The 14,623-nt window shown below is 39.6% G+C and overlaps 1 pseudogene; it reads left to right on the top strand.

Annotated features, from left to right (window-relative positions):
• The window catches only part of LOC110563497 (zinc finger protein 208-like), a 104,882-nt pseudogene extending 90,793 nt beyond the window's left edge, over positions 1 to 14,089 (top strand).
• Positions 14,090 to 14,623: the final 534 nt, after the last annotated feature.

The raw sequence follows: 14,623 nt of genomic DNA, 5'->3' as shown, positions 1-14,623 counted from the left end.
AAAACACTATACATGCAAAGAGTGTGGTAAAGTCTTTGAGCGGAAAAAAACCTTTAGTAACCACCAGAGAATTCATTTAAGAGTAAAGCCCTACAAGTGTAAAGAATGTGAGAAGTCCTTCCGTTACCCATCATTACTTTCCGAACACAAAAGAATTCATACGGGAGAGAAACCCTACAAGTGTGAGATATGTGGCAAGGCCTTCCATTATACTACATTACTTTCTAAACACAAGAGAATTCATACAGGAGAGAAGCCGTACAAGTGTGAAATATGTGGCAAGGCCTTCCATGTTCCGTCATTACTTTCTAAACACAAGCTAACTCATATAGGAGAAAAACCCTACAAATGTGAAATTTGTGGCAAGGCCTTTCGTGCCCCAGTATTGCTTTCGGAACACAAGAGAATGCATACAGGAGACAAACCCTACAAATGTGAACTATGTGGCAAGGCCTTCCATTGTCCATCAAGACTTTATAAACATAAGAGAATTCATAAGAAAGAGAAACCCTACAAGTGTGAGGTGTGTGGCAAAGCTTTCCGTTATCCATCACTACTTTATGAACATAAGATAATTCATACAGGAGAAAAACCTTTTAAGTGTGAAGTATGTAGCAAGGCCTTCCATGCTGCATCATTACTTTCTGTACACAAGAGTCGTCATACAGAAGAGAAACCCTACCAGTGTGAAGTTTGTGGCAAGGCCTTCCATATTTCCTCATTACTTTCTTACCACAAGAGAATTCATACAGGAAAGAAACCCTACAAGTGTGAAGTATGTGACAAGGCCTTCCATTATCCATCAGTACTTTCTAACCACAAGAAAATTCATACAGGAGAGAAACCCCACAAATGTGAAGTGTGTGGCAAGGCCTTCTGTTATGCATCAGTTCTTAATAAACATAAGAAGATTCATACAGGAGAGAAACCATACGAGTGTGAAATATGTAGCAAGGCCTTCTATTTACCATCAGAACTTTCAGGACATAAGAAAATTCATACAGGAGAAAAACCCTACAAGTGTGAAGTATGTGCCAAAGCCTTCCGTTTGCCATCATTACTTTCAGTACACAACAGAATTCATACAGGAGAGAAACCGTTCAAGTGTGAAGTATGTGGCAAGGACTTCCGTATTTCATCGTTTCTTTCTAAACACAAGAGAAATCATACAGGAGAGAGACCTTACAAATGTGAAATATGTAGCAAGGCCTACCATTACCCTTCATTACTTTCTAAACACAAAAGAATTCATACAGGAGAGAAACCCTACAAATGTGAAGTATGTGGTAAGGCATTTCATTGTACATCATTACTTACTAGACACAAGAGAATACATACAGGAGGAAAGCCTCATAGCCAAACTTTGGCAGAGGGCAGGGGATCTTATGAAAGAAGGGGGAGATGAAAGACCTGGAAGGGATAGGAGCTCCACAAGGAGAGGAACAGAACAAAAAAATCTAGGCCCAGGGTTCTTTACTGAGACTGATACTCCAACCAAGGACCATGCATGGAGATAACCTGGAACCCCTGCACAGATGTAGCCCATGGCAGCTCAGTCTCCAAATGGGTTCCCTAGTAATGGGAACAGGAACTGTCTCTATTAAGATTATGGCAAGGCCTTTAGCTGTCTCTCGTGTCAGGTGCCCTCTGAGACTTCATACTAGTGAGAAACTACACACCGAAATAATGGCCTTCAATAATTTTTTAATCAACAGTAACTCAAAACTCTACACACAGAGATAAGGCTTCAGTAATATTTCTAATTCTGTGGTCGACACTGACGAATATTGATATGTTTTGTACATATCTCTGCCCTATTTTGCTTCTGCTCTCAGCTTCACACAGACAAGCAGTATGTTATCTAGTCTCAAATGGGTTTTTGACTGTTTAACTGATTGACCAATGGATATGTCTTCAGGGCATTGTCTGAAATACTACTTCAAGTAGATAAGTCTAGACCACTGGATGATATCAATGCTCCTTGGACGTGTCACTCCTGGCCAGGTGGTTCTCGGTGTATGAGAATTATGAGCTGAAGCCAGAGTGAAGAAAAAATAAAGCAGCATTCCATTATGGATTCTGTTTCACGTGCTGTGTCTAGATTTCAGCAGTGTTCTGCCCTGGCTTTGAAGGATGATGAAATACAGCCAGTGAAATGAAAGAACACCTTTTATTCCCTGTGTAGTTGTTTGCCGTGGCTTTTATCACACAAGGAGAAAGCGGATGTAAGTGAAGGATGCAGCACTTTCCACTCTTTATATCTTAGTTTTCAGATATGCCATACTGGGGATAATGGCACAAGGGTTTAAGGTTCCTTCAACTGTAACTCTGCTCTGGAGCATTTACTCAGAAAAAGAATCCCCTAAAAACCAACAAGACCAAAATCTAACATGGAACATGACAAACTTATATTTAAGAGATACTGCTATAAATTCCAACAGTAGCTTAGTTGACTTACCTTCATATCAGGAATTTTTGTTTGTTTGTTTTGAAACCCTACAGATAAAAATAATGTGGAATGCGTTTAATTTATACTCCATTCCAATTAATCATGAGTGAATTCTTATTATATAGAAACCTACATGATTCTGGCAGTAACTTTTTCTACCTCACAAAAGTAAATGAGGTTATAGCAGAAAGTCCTGTGTGAAGGCAAAAGTGTAGCAAAGTATTTCATGCTCCGTTCGATAATAATGAATAGAAATGAGTTAGTTTAGTAGATCAATTCTGACCATATGGGGTGTTTTGAAAATGAGATGTTGCTTGGAATTGATGTGACATCATTGCTGTGCTGCAAAGAAACAAGCCATTGATATCAGAACCATACAGATCACTCACACCTGGGAATATCAATTGGTTATAAACCAGATTATTGCATGCCCCAAGATATTGGAGATTCCAGTTGTGTGAGGGAGGGAAGTATAAGATCTACTAAGAAAAGGTGCAGGCAGTGAGTGGAGCATGCCTAGAAGAAAGGCTATGTGTCTTTCAGGTGAAACTGGAAGGATGGTCCCACATAAGTCTTTGGAGTCAATACCAGGGCATCAGAAATCAGAGATGTCAAAAGTGGAGCTGTCAGATTGTGTGTTTGTCCTTCTGAGTTTGAGGCTGATCCTTCCTTGTGTTTCTTCTGCTTTAGGATTAGAATAGTCTAAGCCACGTCACTTGTTTTTCTGTTGTATGAGCTCACAGTAAAGAGATTGCCTTGAGTCTCACATGAGATGTGGACAAGAAGTCTTTCATTGTCTTGCAACTGTTTATTTAGTACTTTGTGGACTTTTCAAGTTGAATCCTATTTTCCTTATGAGCTGAGTTTAAGATTGGGGAAATGGGAAGGAATGTTATGAATTAAAGCTTTGTAGCTGGAACCAGCTGACTTTGGGAATAAACTTGATTGCCATCAAGACCGACAACTGTATTAGTAGTCCTAGTATGAACAAATTAGAAAGAGGAAATTACCTCTGAAGGTTGTCCTCTGACTTCCATGCATGGGAGCACACACACACACACACACACACACACACACACGTGCACGACCAAAATAAACTTAAATTATGTTTTTGAATTGTGTTTGTGTTTATGTAGACAAGGTCCAAGAAGTAATACTCAAATCTTGGTTGTTACCACATGAGCTCTAGAATCATATGAGGGAAAGCCTCTGGTTAATTTGCAGGGCTTACTTTTATTACTTTAATTCAATTCAGAAGACCGGTTGATTGTGCTTGGAAGCATCTGTTTGACCATGTTTGGTGGTAGAATAATAATTACCCCCGAGGGCTCATAGATTTGAATGCTTAATCATCAGGTAGCAGCACTACTGGAAACGGATCAAGAAGTGTGGCATCATTGGAGTAAGTGTGTCATTGGGGTTGGGCGTTGAGGTTTCAAAAGCCCAGGTCCATCCATTATCTCTCTCTTTATACTGACTATACATCCAGATGTAGACTTCTCAGATACTTCTCTAGCTCCTGGCAGTTTGCATTCCACCATGCTCCCCACGGTAAGGATTATGAACAAAACTGCTGAAACTATAAGCAAGCCCCAATTAAATAACCCAATTATAAGAGGTCATGGTGTCTCCTCACAACAATAGAACACTGACTAAGACACCATGGTGGACAGTGACCTTGAAACATGATCCAAATCGAATACTTTCTTTTAGTTGCTCTTATGTGCATATTTTATCACTGCAGTGGGAATGCTTGCTAATTCTTAATGTCAAATAAAAGTTTCAATGTTACATTTAATATATATGAATCAGGTATTCTGTCCATTTTACCATGATTGTCGTCCTTTTGCCACCTTCTCTATAGAAAGTGTTCCCTCTCCTCTTTACTTATTAACTTACTCACACAGCTGTATGAACAAACAGAGATATAGTATCATTATAACCTTTTGTATTTTTAATGTTTCTCTTTAGCAAAATGTAGATACCATTTATGTGGGTTTTGTGCAGATTTGTGTTTGGTAATAATTAATATAGCACTTTTCTGCATTTTCAATATTAAATAAATGACTCTTCAATTCATATTGATTTTTCTGCGGGATGAGCACCATTTCATTTCTCCACAGTTGGACAGCCAGTTTTGCTAGCACTATTTGTACAAAAGGCTGTCTATTTTAGAATATGGGTTTGATGTTTTGTTCAAAAATCCCACATTGCTTGACTTAATGATTTATCTTTCGTAAATCGTTGAAGTGCGTTGGCCTACATGTTTATTTTGTGTGAGTATCAATGTAGCCATTTTTACAACTTGAGTTTTGCAAACCCAGGAACATTTAATATCAAATCCCTGTAATATCTTTTGGGGTAATTTTTTCATTTTTAATTTTTAAATATAGAGGCCATTCACCTCCTCTGTTAATGTGAGCAGCTGCTTCTGTACTTTTTACTTTTTATGGGACTACTGTAGATGGACAGTGTTCCCCGCCCCCTGATGAGTTTCTCAGCCCATCAGTTGTTGGTGTTACATACAAGGTAACGATTTTTGTATGCTGATGGTTTTGAACTGCTGTTTTACTGAAATGAGATTCACAAGTTTTTGCTATAGAGTGTAGAACCTTTTAAGTATAGGGTTATGTCACTTGCAAACAAGAATAATATGACTTCCTCCCTTCTCATTTTTACCTTTTTACTATTCGCTTATTTCTTTAGTCAAGTATATGAACTAATTCATGCATTAGGGAACCCTCACCTACTCTAAATATTAGTGGACATGTTTTCAGTTTGTAGTCCTTTGATTGAGGATTGGCTGTGTGTTTGTCATACATTCCTTTATAATGTTGAAAGGTTCTCTGTCCATTCCTGCTTTCTTAGGGTATTGAGGGTTATTCTAATGCTTGTATTTTGATGCTAATTACTGGATCTCACAATCTGGTTATGACCTGGACACACCTATCCTTGTTGTGTAAACCTGCCTAAGACATCATTCCTGATTGGTTAATAAAAAAAGGCTTGTACCTGGGCAGGGCAAAAGGAGGTAGTTGTGACTAAGGTTCCCGGGCTTTGGTGACAGGAGAATCATGGGAAGGAGACAGACAGACAGGAAGAGGAAGAAGGGAGGAGGATGCCACAATGAGTTAGCCTAGAAGAAAGAAACCATGTGGCTAGGAGAAAGGACTCCTGAGAATGGCGTGGATGGAGGAAGTGACCCAGATGAAGGATAAGCAAGTACTTATGGGATTATGGATGTAAGATAGACCAGTTAGGAATGGTTAAGGTGAATGACATTGTATGGAGCCTGGGAGGTGGATAAGGGAGGTTATTGAGACAATGTAGGTGTAATTTCTGCCAGCCCAAGGTAAATGAGGCAATTATAAAATCTAACAGATGTCTATTTCATTGATTGTGAAAGCAGGTTAAATAGTACTCCTGTATTATTTATAGGGCTAACTATAAATGTAATTAAGTATAATATAAATTATTTCCGACAACACTAGGGATTTATTATGGAGGTATTTTGAAACTCAAAACTGCCTTGTCTGCATGTAAATTTTCTGTTTTTCTCTATCAATATGGTTTATTATGCACAAGATTTGCACAATTCGAGCCAACGTTTTGTCAGAGATAAAAGCAGGTCATTTATAAAGTATGATCAAAGTGGGATTTATTTGAGGGCTCTAAATTTTTTAGGTTCATTAGAGAAATTGTTCTGCAGTGATTTTGCTTGTTTTGATGTTTTTTCTTTAATTTACTTATTCTCTCATATAATACATCCCAACCACAGCTACTCCTCCCACTTCCCTTTCCCTGAGATATCCCTCCCTCCTCCTGGATGCCTTACGAAAAGAGCAGACTTTTCAGGGACAAATATTGTTCAACAAGATACAGTAAGACCAGGCACCCACCCTTCTATCCAAGGTAGATGAGATAACCCGGTAGGAGGAAAATAGTATCAAGAGCAGGCAAGAGAATCACAGACACCCCAATCCCACTGTCAGGAGTACCACAAAAGCACCAAGCTACTAGCAACAGTAACATATGCAGAGGACCTAACACAGTCCATGCAGGCTACATGATTCCCACTTCAGTCTCTGTGAGCCACCATGAGCCCTGCTTCATTAATTCCACAGACATGTTCTTTCGATGTTCTTGATGCCTCTGGCTCCCAGAATTTCACATCCTCTTCTTCAACAGGATTCCCCAGTGCCAAGGTGAGGACCCAATGGAGACCTTCAACCTGGACTCTGACTAATATATGACTGTGGGTCTCTGCATCTGCTCCGATCAGCTTTCAGAGGAAGCTGCTCTGAAGATGACTAGACTATGCACCTATATATGAGTGTAGCTGCAGTGATTTGAATAGATATGGGCCCCATAGACCATGTGTTTGAATGTTGGTGTAGGTGTGGCCATGTTGGAGTAAGCATGTCACTGTAGGGGTGGACCTTGGGTTCTCCTATGCTTAAGCTATGACCAGTGTGACACACAATCTCCTTCTGTTGCCTGTGAATCAAGAGTAGAACTCTCTGCTCCTCCAGCAGCATGTCTTCCTGCACACTGATATGTTTTCTGCCATGATGATAATGGATTCTGAAACTGTCAGCCAGCCCCAATTAAATGTTTTTCTTTATAAAACTTACAGTGACCATCCTGTCTCTTCACAGTAATAAAACACTAAGGCAATGGCAGAACATCATTAGAAATCATTTATTTCATCTTTTTTCATTTATTTTATTTCTTGTCAGTTGGGGTGGTTCTAGCCTGGATTTCGGAGCAATCCAGTAGCACCCTTATTCTGGCCATTGCTGCCCTCATGAAATGAATTTGGCAGTGTTTCTTCTGTTTCTCTTTTTGTGGAATAATTTAAGCATTATTGACCTTACCATTCTTTGAAAGTCTCTAGAATTCTGCACAAAAACCATCTGGCCCTGGGCTTTTATTGATTGGACACAATTTTAATGGCTGCTTCTATTTCCTTAAGGGCTATAGGTCTATTTATAATGTGTATATGATCTTGATTTAACTTTGGCAAGTGGTATCTTATAAGAAAAATGTACTTTATTACTTTTTTACATTTTCCAATTTTGTGGAGTACAGGTTTTTAAAATATGACCTACTAATTGTTTGGATTTCCTTAGTGTTATTATGTCCCACACTCCTTTTTTTTCTATATTTGTTAATTTGAATGTTCTCTATCTTTCTTTCAGTTAGTTTGAATAAGGGCTTGCCTAGATTGTTGATTTTTTTCAAAGTACTAACTCTTTGTTGGATTGATTCTTTGTATTATTCAGCTCTCAGTTTGATTATTTTCTGCTGTCTCCTCCTCTTGGGTATATCTGCTTCTTTTTGTTCTAGAGCTTTCAGTTGTGCTGTTAAGTTGCTAGTAAGAGATCTCCACACATTTTTATGTAGGCATTTAGTGCTATGAACTTTCCTCTTAGCACTGTTTTCATTGTGTCCCATGAGTTTGGGCATCTTGTGTATTCCTTTTTATTGACTTCTATAGTCTTTAAATTCTTTATTTCCATCATCTCTCAGGAGAGAATGGTTCAGTTTCCCTGAGGTTGTCAGCTTTCTGTTGTTTCTGTCAGCTCTAATCTATGGTGGTCTGTTTGGATGCAGACCTTGTATCTGTTGAGGCTTGCTTTGTAACTGAGTGTGTGGTCACTTTTGTAGAAAGTTCCATAAGAGCTGAAAAGGTTAATTCCTTTGTGTTTAGGTGAAATGTTCTGTAGATATCTGTCAGGTTCATTTGTTTTATAACTTCTCTTAGTGCCATTATTTTTTGTTTAGCTTTTGGCTGCATAACCTATATTCGTTGTGTGAGGATCAATGTTGATTTAAGCTTTAGTAACGTTTCTCTTATAAACGTAGGTGCCCTTGCATTTGGGATGTAGATATTAAGAATTGAAACATCATTTTGGCAGATTTTTCCTTTGATGAGTACAAAGTGTCCTTCCCTGTTTTGTTTGTTTGGGATTGTTTGTTTTTTATTAATTTTGGTTTGAATTCTATTTTGTTCCATGTTAGAATAGCTACATCAGCTTATGTCTTAGCTCCATTTGCTTGGAAAATATTTTTCCAAGCCTTTACTCCGAAGCAATGGCAATCTTTGATGGTGAGGTGTGTTTCTTGTATGCCACAGAAAGATGAATTTTTTTTCACATGCATTCAGTTAGTCTATGTCTTTTTATTAGGGAATTGAATTTAATGTTTAGTGTTTTGATTATTATATGTCAAGCTGACTTACTTTTCTGGTCCAATCTATTTCATGTTCTTGAACCTTTATAGGCATCTTCTTCTCTAGGTTAGATTAGGAAAATTTTCTTTTCTTTTAAAGATTTTTTATTTATATAACATTTTGCCTGTACACCAGATCTTACTATAGATGGTTATGAGCTACCATGTGGTTGCTGGGAATTGAACTCAGGACCTTTGGAAGAAGAGCAAGTATTCTTAACCTCTGAGCCATCTCTCCAGCCCAAGAAAATTTTCTTCTATGGTTTTGTGGAAAGGATTTGCTGGGTCTTTGAACTGGTATCCTCTCCTCCTTCTATTCCTTTATTAATAGATTTGGTCTTTTCATAGTTTCCCTGATTTCCTGATTGTGTTGTAGCAGTTCTTTAGATTTAACATTTTGACTGCTGTAGCTAATTCTTCTATTATATCTTCAATTTCTAAGATTCTCTCTTCCAGCTCTTGTATTCTGTTGAAGTTTACCTCTGTAGTTCCTGTTCATTTATCAACATTCATTTCATTTCTCCTAATTTGTGTTTTCTTCTACTTCCATTTTCTGGTCTGAACAGCATTGTTCATTTACTTTAACTGTTTTGCTTTCTAATCTTTCCTGAAGGGTTTTGTTAATATCCTTGAATTTTTTGTCTTTTCCTTGATTTCTTTAAAAATTTTATTTATTTCTTCTTAAAGGACTTCTGTCATCCTCACAACCTTTGTTTTAGGTCTTTGTGTATGTGTGCTTCAGCTGAGAGAGCAAGAGCAGAACTAATGTCATCTTGTTTTTCAGAGACCATTTTAAACAGCCCTGTCTTTTAGGTGACTCAAGTTCCCCAATCTCAGTTCCAGGAACTTGGCAAATAAAAATACACACAGGAGGAAATTGGCAAGTGAAAAATCACAAGAGGAATTTGGCAAGAGCAAATAGGCCTATAGGAGGAACTTAGCAAGAATAATTAGGTCCTGCACTTGGAGCCAACCAATGAAATAAAAGCACACAACAGTTCTGGGTCTTGCCCTGGTCAAGATGTTTCTTTTCAATAGCCTGTTTTCCCCTTGTGGTTTGGCGAGAAGACCCGAACCAATCAGCTTAAAGGTCAGTCTACCCTCTCCCCTCTTACCCAATCCTGTAACACCAAGGCTTGAAATTCCCAGCTTTCAGTTTTTCCCTTTAAAAACTCTGTCCTCCTAAAGCTGGGGTCCGCTCTTTCTGAATTGCTTCGTCAGGGATGACTGACAGCCCACGCTCGAGCTTGAATAAAGATTCTTGTGTGTTTGCATTGGACTCGTGTTCCTGGTGGTCTCTTGGGGGGGGGTCTCACAATCTGAGCATAACATAGCTCTATTTGGATATTCAGGTATTACTTGGCTGTTGATGACAGTGTTCATATTCTTGCATGTGGAGATCGGGCTTTCGGGTGATTATAGGTCTAGGTGCTGATTTTTGAGTTCCTCTTTGGTTGATGGGTGCTTTTTTTTCCTTGGTTGCTGTTTCCTCTCTGGTCTTCTGGCAGTTGTGGGCTGTGGTTGAGCCGGGGATCTCTAATCAAGTTGAGGCTAGGCTTCTGGATCAAGCTGGGCCTGTGGTCTAGAAGGTGGTCTCTGAGCTGAGGGTTGGGACATAGTAAACAGAAGTTGTGGGGTGTTTGGGAATAGGGTGGAGGTACCAGAAAAGCTGGGAGTGGTCCATTGGCATGTAGCCTTACTGGACTTCTGGCAGCAGACATAAAATCATGGTGGCAGGAACCTGAGACATCATTATAATGAATTGATATTTCCTAGCACTTTTATACTTGCCAAATTGCCAAGAACCATTCAAAATCATGGCAACTAGTTTGAAAGGTGGAGAAAGTAATGCAACATCAACAAAAGCATACAGAGAATGTCTTGATTATTGCATGGATGTAGCCCCTGTTAGTAATATGTTGCAGGATATTTGATCCCATTGTCAACTGTAAAACACTGTTTCTTGTTTAATGTGGTTGAGCCCTTAACACACACCTTAATCTAAGAACTTTCTGTTTATTGTAAACAGGTGTGGGTCACCCAGCCCCATACAAGAGCTTTCTGTACACAGGGTTTAACAAAATTAGCCCTAGGTCAAGAGGTGGAGCAAGAAACTAGCTGACAGGGATTAAAGGAGGGACTTTGAGTTGAGAGTTATTTAAGACTGTGTGGAGAAGAAGAAGGGGCATTTTGGCTTTAGCACTTTGGCTTGGGCTTTATCTCTCTGGCTTTTTGGGTCTTTTGGGCTTTGAGATAACAAGCCCAAGCCCTTGAGTTTTTTTTTGTTTTTTTTTTTTTTTTGGCTTTTTCCGGCTGGGCTGTCAGCTGAGCCAATCAGCCTTTTGGGTGTCTTTCTATCTGGACCTGAGCTAAGAAGGAAGGTCAGCTAGGTGCTTTCTCTGCCTCTCTGAGCTAACAGGTTTTCACCCCAGCATCTAGTTCCTGAGACTTTATTGGTAAAAACAGAACAGTTGGAATTTCGTTTTTTAAAACAACAGTAATAAATCTGATGGCCTATGGCTTACACAGGAAAGAGGAGGTGGGATGTCCAGAAAGGATACTGGGATAGAGCTAGGCATGGGAGAGTCTCCCAGGAAGAAGTGAAGAGGACAGATGCATGGTGCCTAAACCCAGGTGACCAGCCAAGTGACAGAATGTAAATAGAATAAATGGGTTATTGTAAGTTCTGAGCTAGTCAGAGAAGAGCCTACCTATATGGCCTATGTATTGGTAAATATATTTGAGTCTCATGAGTTTTTATCTAAGACAATGGGACTGGAAATATAGATAGATAGATAGATAGATAGATAGATAGATAGATAGATAAGTAAGGGTGAACAATAGAAAGGCTTGTGAACATCTGGGTGAAGAGCAGTCTCCTAAGCATCTCTTAAGAAAGTAAAAGGCTTCCCAGCGATGGGACAAAAATTGGGCCTGAAACAGGTGAAGATACTCTGGAGCTTGCTCCAGCCTGGAGCCAGGACAAAGAGAGCAGAGCAAGTGGAGCCAGGGCTGGCTGGGACGATCACACCCACCCACTGCTGCTGCCTCTACCTGGTCAGCAACCACCCCCCCACAGCAACAGAAATGATTTATGACTTTGTTCACTCAAAACCCAGGTTTCCCAAAACCCTACTCCCCAACCCTCGATGGGTATCTTCCCTTCTCCAGTATCTGAAAACTGACTGAGGGCAACTTACAGTTAACAGGATGGACTGCCAAATTGAGTGTGCTTTTAAGTATTTGCTGACATGAGAGAAGCTATGGTAATATGGGTAGAGGTAACCTTGCCTGAGGAATTGCCTCTGTCAGATTAGCCTGTAAGACAAGTCTGTGAAGTAATTCCTTGATTAATGATTGCTTTGGAAAGCCTCAGATCACTGGTGGCATTGCCATCACTGGCTGTAACAGCATGCTCTGGTGCTTTGTGTTTGATAGTTAATTATTTTGCTTGCTGTCTTTTGTAAACAGACACTCACATACCCCAATATGAAGTTTGTAACCTTGATTAAGAAATTATCCCTGACTGACTAAATAAAAGGCCTACACCTAGGCAGGGCAGAAGTGAAGGGTGGAGCAAAGGCTGGAGTGCTTTGGGATAGAAGGATCACAAAGAAGGAATGAGCAGAGTCAAAGAAGAATGAGCACAGTTGCCATGGAATAAGTAAAGAACCATGTGGGCTGAGGACTTGCATGGAGAGAAGTGGCCGAGAAGGAAAGCATTAGCAAGTATTTATGGAATTATGGATGGGAAGTAGCCCAGGTAGAAATTGTTAGAGCAGTTGGTGTGGGAAGGGGGCTAGGAGACAAGGGCACTTTAGGGAGTTAATATCTGCCCAGCCCCATGTAAAATAAGGCTTATCTTAAATCTATCAGGTGTCTGTGTATTTATTGATTTAATACTCAGTTAAATGAAACCACTGTAATATGTATAGGTTTTTAACAATGAAAATTAATAGCCTGTGTATTTTTCTGAAACAACTGGAAAAGTGATCCTTGGGTGGATAGCAAGGAAACTGAAATAGTCATTGGTCTGAGTGCTCTATCAGAAAAAGAGAGAAGCCAACTAATAGAGAGTCAGGAAGTAAAAAGGAACATGTCTTTATTTTCCCCAAAGAGTTAAGTTCTAAATTACTTAGCTTAGTTTCGTTTTTTTGGTGTTGTGTTTATTTGTTTTTTATTTTTTGTTTTTCATCCTAGAATGTATAGCATGACTCTCCAGTGTGCCAGTGGTGCAAATAATGACACAGAAACTTTAAAATTTTAAAGCTTAGGCATTTTAGTTGGGCAGATTCCTAGCCAGTTTTCTAGTTTAACCCAAGTAAACCTGGCATGTGTCTGCTACGTGGTCAGTATTGCCTTCCTGTTCCTGTTCACTTCTGTGCACCTCCATGTCCCAGCAGCCATCCCCCTGCCTTTGTTTTCTTCCTGTGAAAGTCCTAACTCTCAGAATTTCCCCCCTCCACTTTCTGCCCAGATAGTGGTCTTCAGCTCTTTATTACATCCAATAGGCAAGGGAGGAATGACAAATGTTTACAAAATGTGAGACTGGTGACCCACACCTTTAATCCCAAAATCTGGAGGCAGAGGCAGGCAGTTCTCTGTAAATTCAAGGCCAGCCTGGTTTATAAAGCTAGTTCCAGGGTAGCCAAGACCACAATGAAACCCAGTATCAAAAGATAAGAAAGAAAAAAATAACCACAGTGGTGTGAGGATAGAAAAGAGATACATGTTCAGTAATGTAAGAAAATGCGAACATATGCACAAGTAGATAGTACAGATTTACTTTAATGGAGCAGAATGAGGGATATATGTGGATTATCGTTATCTACTGACATTTAGCGGTGCATCTTCTACAGAGTCACTATTTGCTTTGTGGTCTCCTGACCCAACTCAGTATGTCTTCAGAGAAGCTGTGGAACTATTTACATAGCTCCTGTGCCTCCCTGTGAGGGATACAGTAATGAAGGAGCCTGTCCTGTCTCTGGGGAAGTGGTACAGGCTCTGTGTGGTGGACATGGGGGTCTTAGAACTCCACTCGAAAAGAGTCTGTCTCTTGGTTATCACTGATGAGAGGATATGTTTTAGGAAGTGGCAGCTGGCAGATGTTTAACTATTTGTTTTTGTATGCGTATTTAAACAGTGAAAAAACACTATTACTTTCAAAGATCAATCTTTTTTTCTAAACGTGAAAGTTGAGAGTTTTTGTTTATTTTTGTGGTTGTTTTGTTTTGTTTTTGGTTCTAGACAGGATTTCTCTGTGTATTGCTGACCTTCCAGAAACTCACTCTGTGGACCAGGCTGTGCTCCAACTCAAAGGTCCAACTCCCTCTGTCCCCTAACTGCTGGACTAAAGGTGTGCACCACCATGGATAGCGTAAATTTTAATTAAAAGGCTTTCACTTATTTTAATGTGTGTGTGTGTGTGTTTATTTCCTTCTACCATTCTTTTCAACACAAGCCTGAGGATGTCAAAAGGAGTCTGTTCCTTTATAAATGCTGCTACATGTGCTTGGGAGCCACCATCTCGATGTTAGAACACAACACATCCTCTGCAAGAACATTAAATATTCTCAACTACTGAACCATCTCTTTAGCCTGTAATCACAGATTCTAAGGTGATTCGTAAAAACATCACACCTAATGTGGAATATGTCAATGGGAGGAAATTAAATGGTCAAGATATAAAATATGACATTATAGAAAAAAGTAAAACTGACAGTATGTCTAAACAGACAGTAGGCATGAGAACCAGGCTCTGGTAGACTTCCCGAGAGAATGCCAGGGTCTTGTTTACCCTGCGGAATGTGGCCCCCCTTAAATCCTGCATGCTCAGTTTGTGCCTGCAATATGGGATCTCCTCCTCGTGAATTAAACAGTCCCACTAGGAAGCGCTGGAGATTGCTGAAGAGTTGGGAATGAATGCTGCATCCTCAAGGA

The sequence above is a fragment of the Meriones unguiculatus genome, chromosome 3 (assembly GCF_030254825.1).
Source record: "Meriones unguiculatus strain TT.TT164.6M chromosome 3, Bangor_MerUng_6.1, whole genome shotgun sequence".
In the NCBI taxonomy this organism is placed as follows: Eukaryota; Metazoa; Chordata; class Mammalia; order Rodentia; family Muridae; genus Meriones; species Meriones unguiculatus.
The sequence above is the reverse complement of the archived record's forward strand: the minus strand, read 5'-3'. Positions and strand labels throughout refer to the sequence as shown.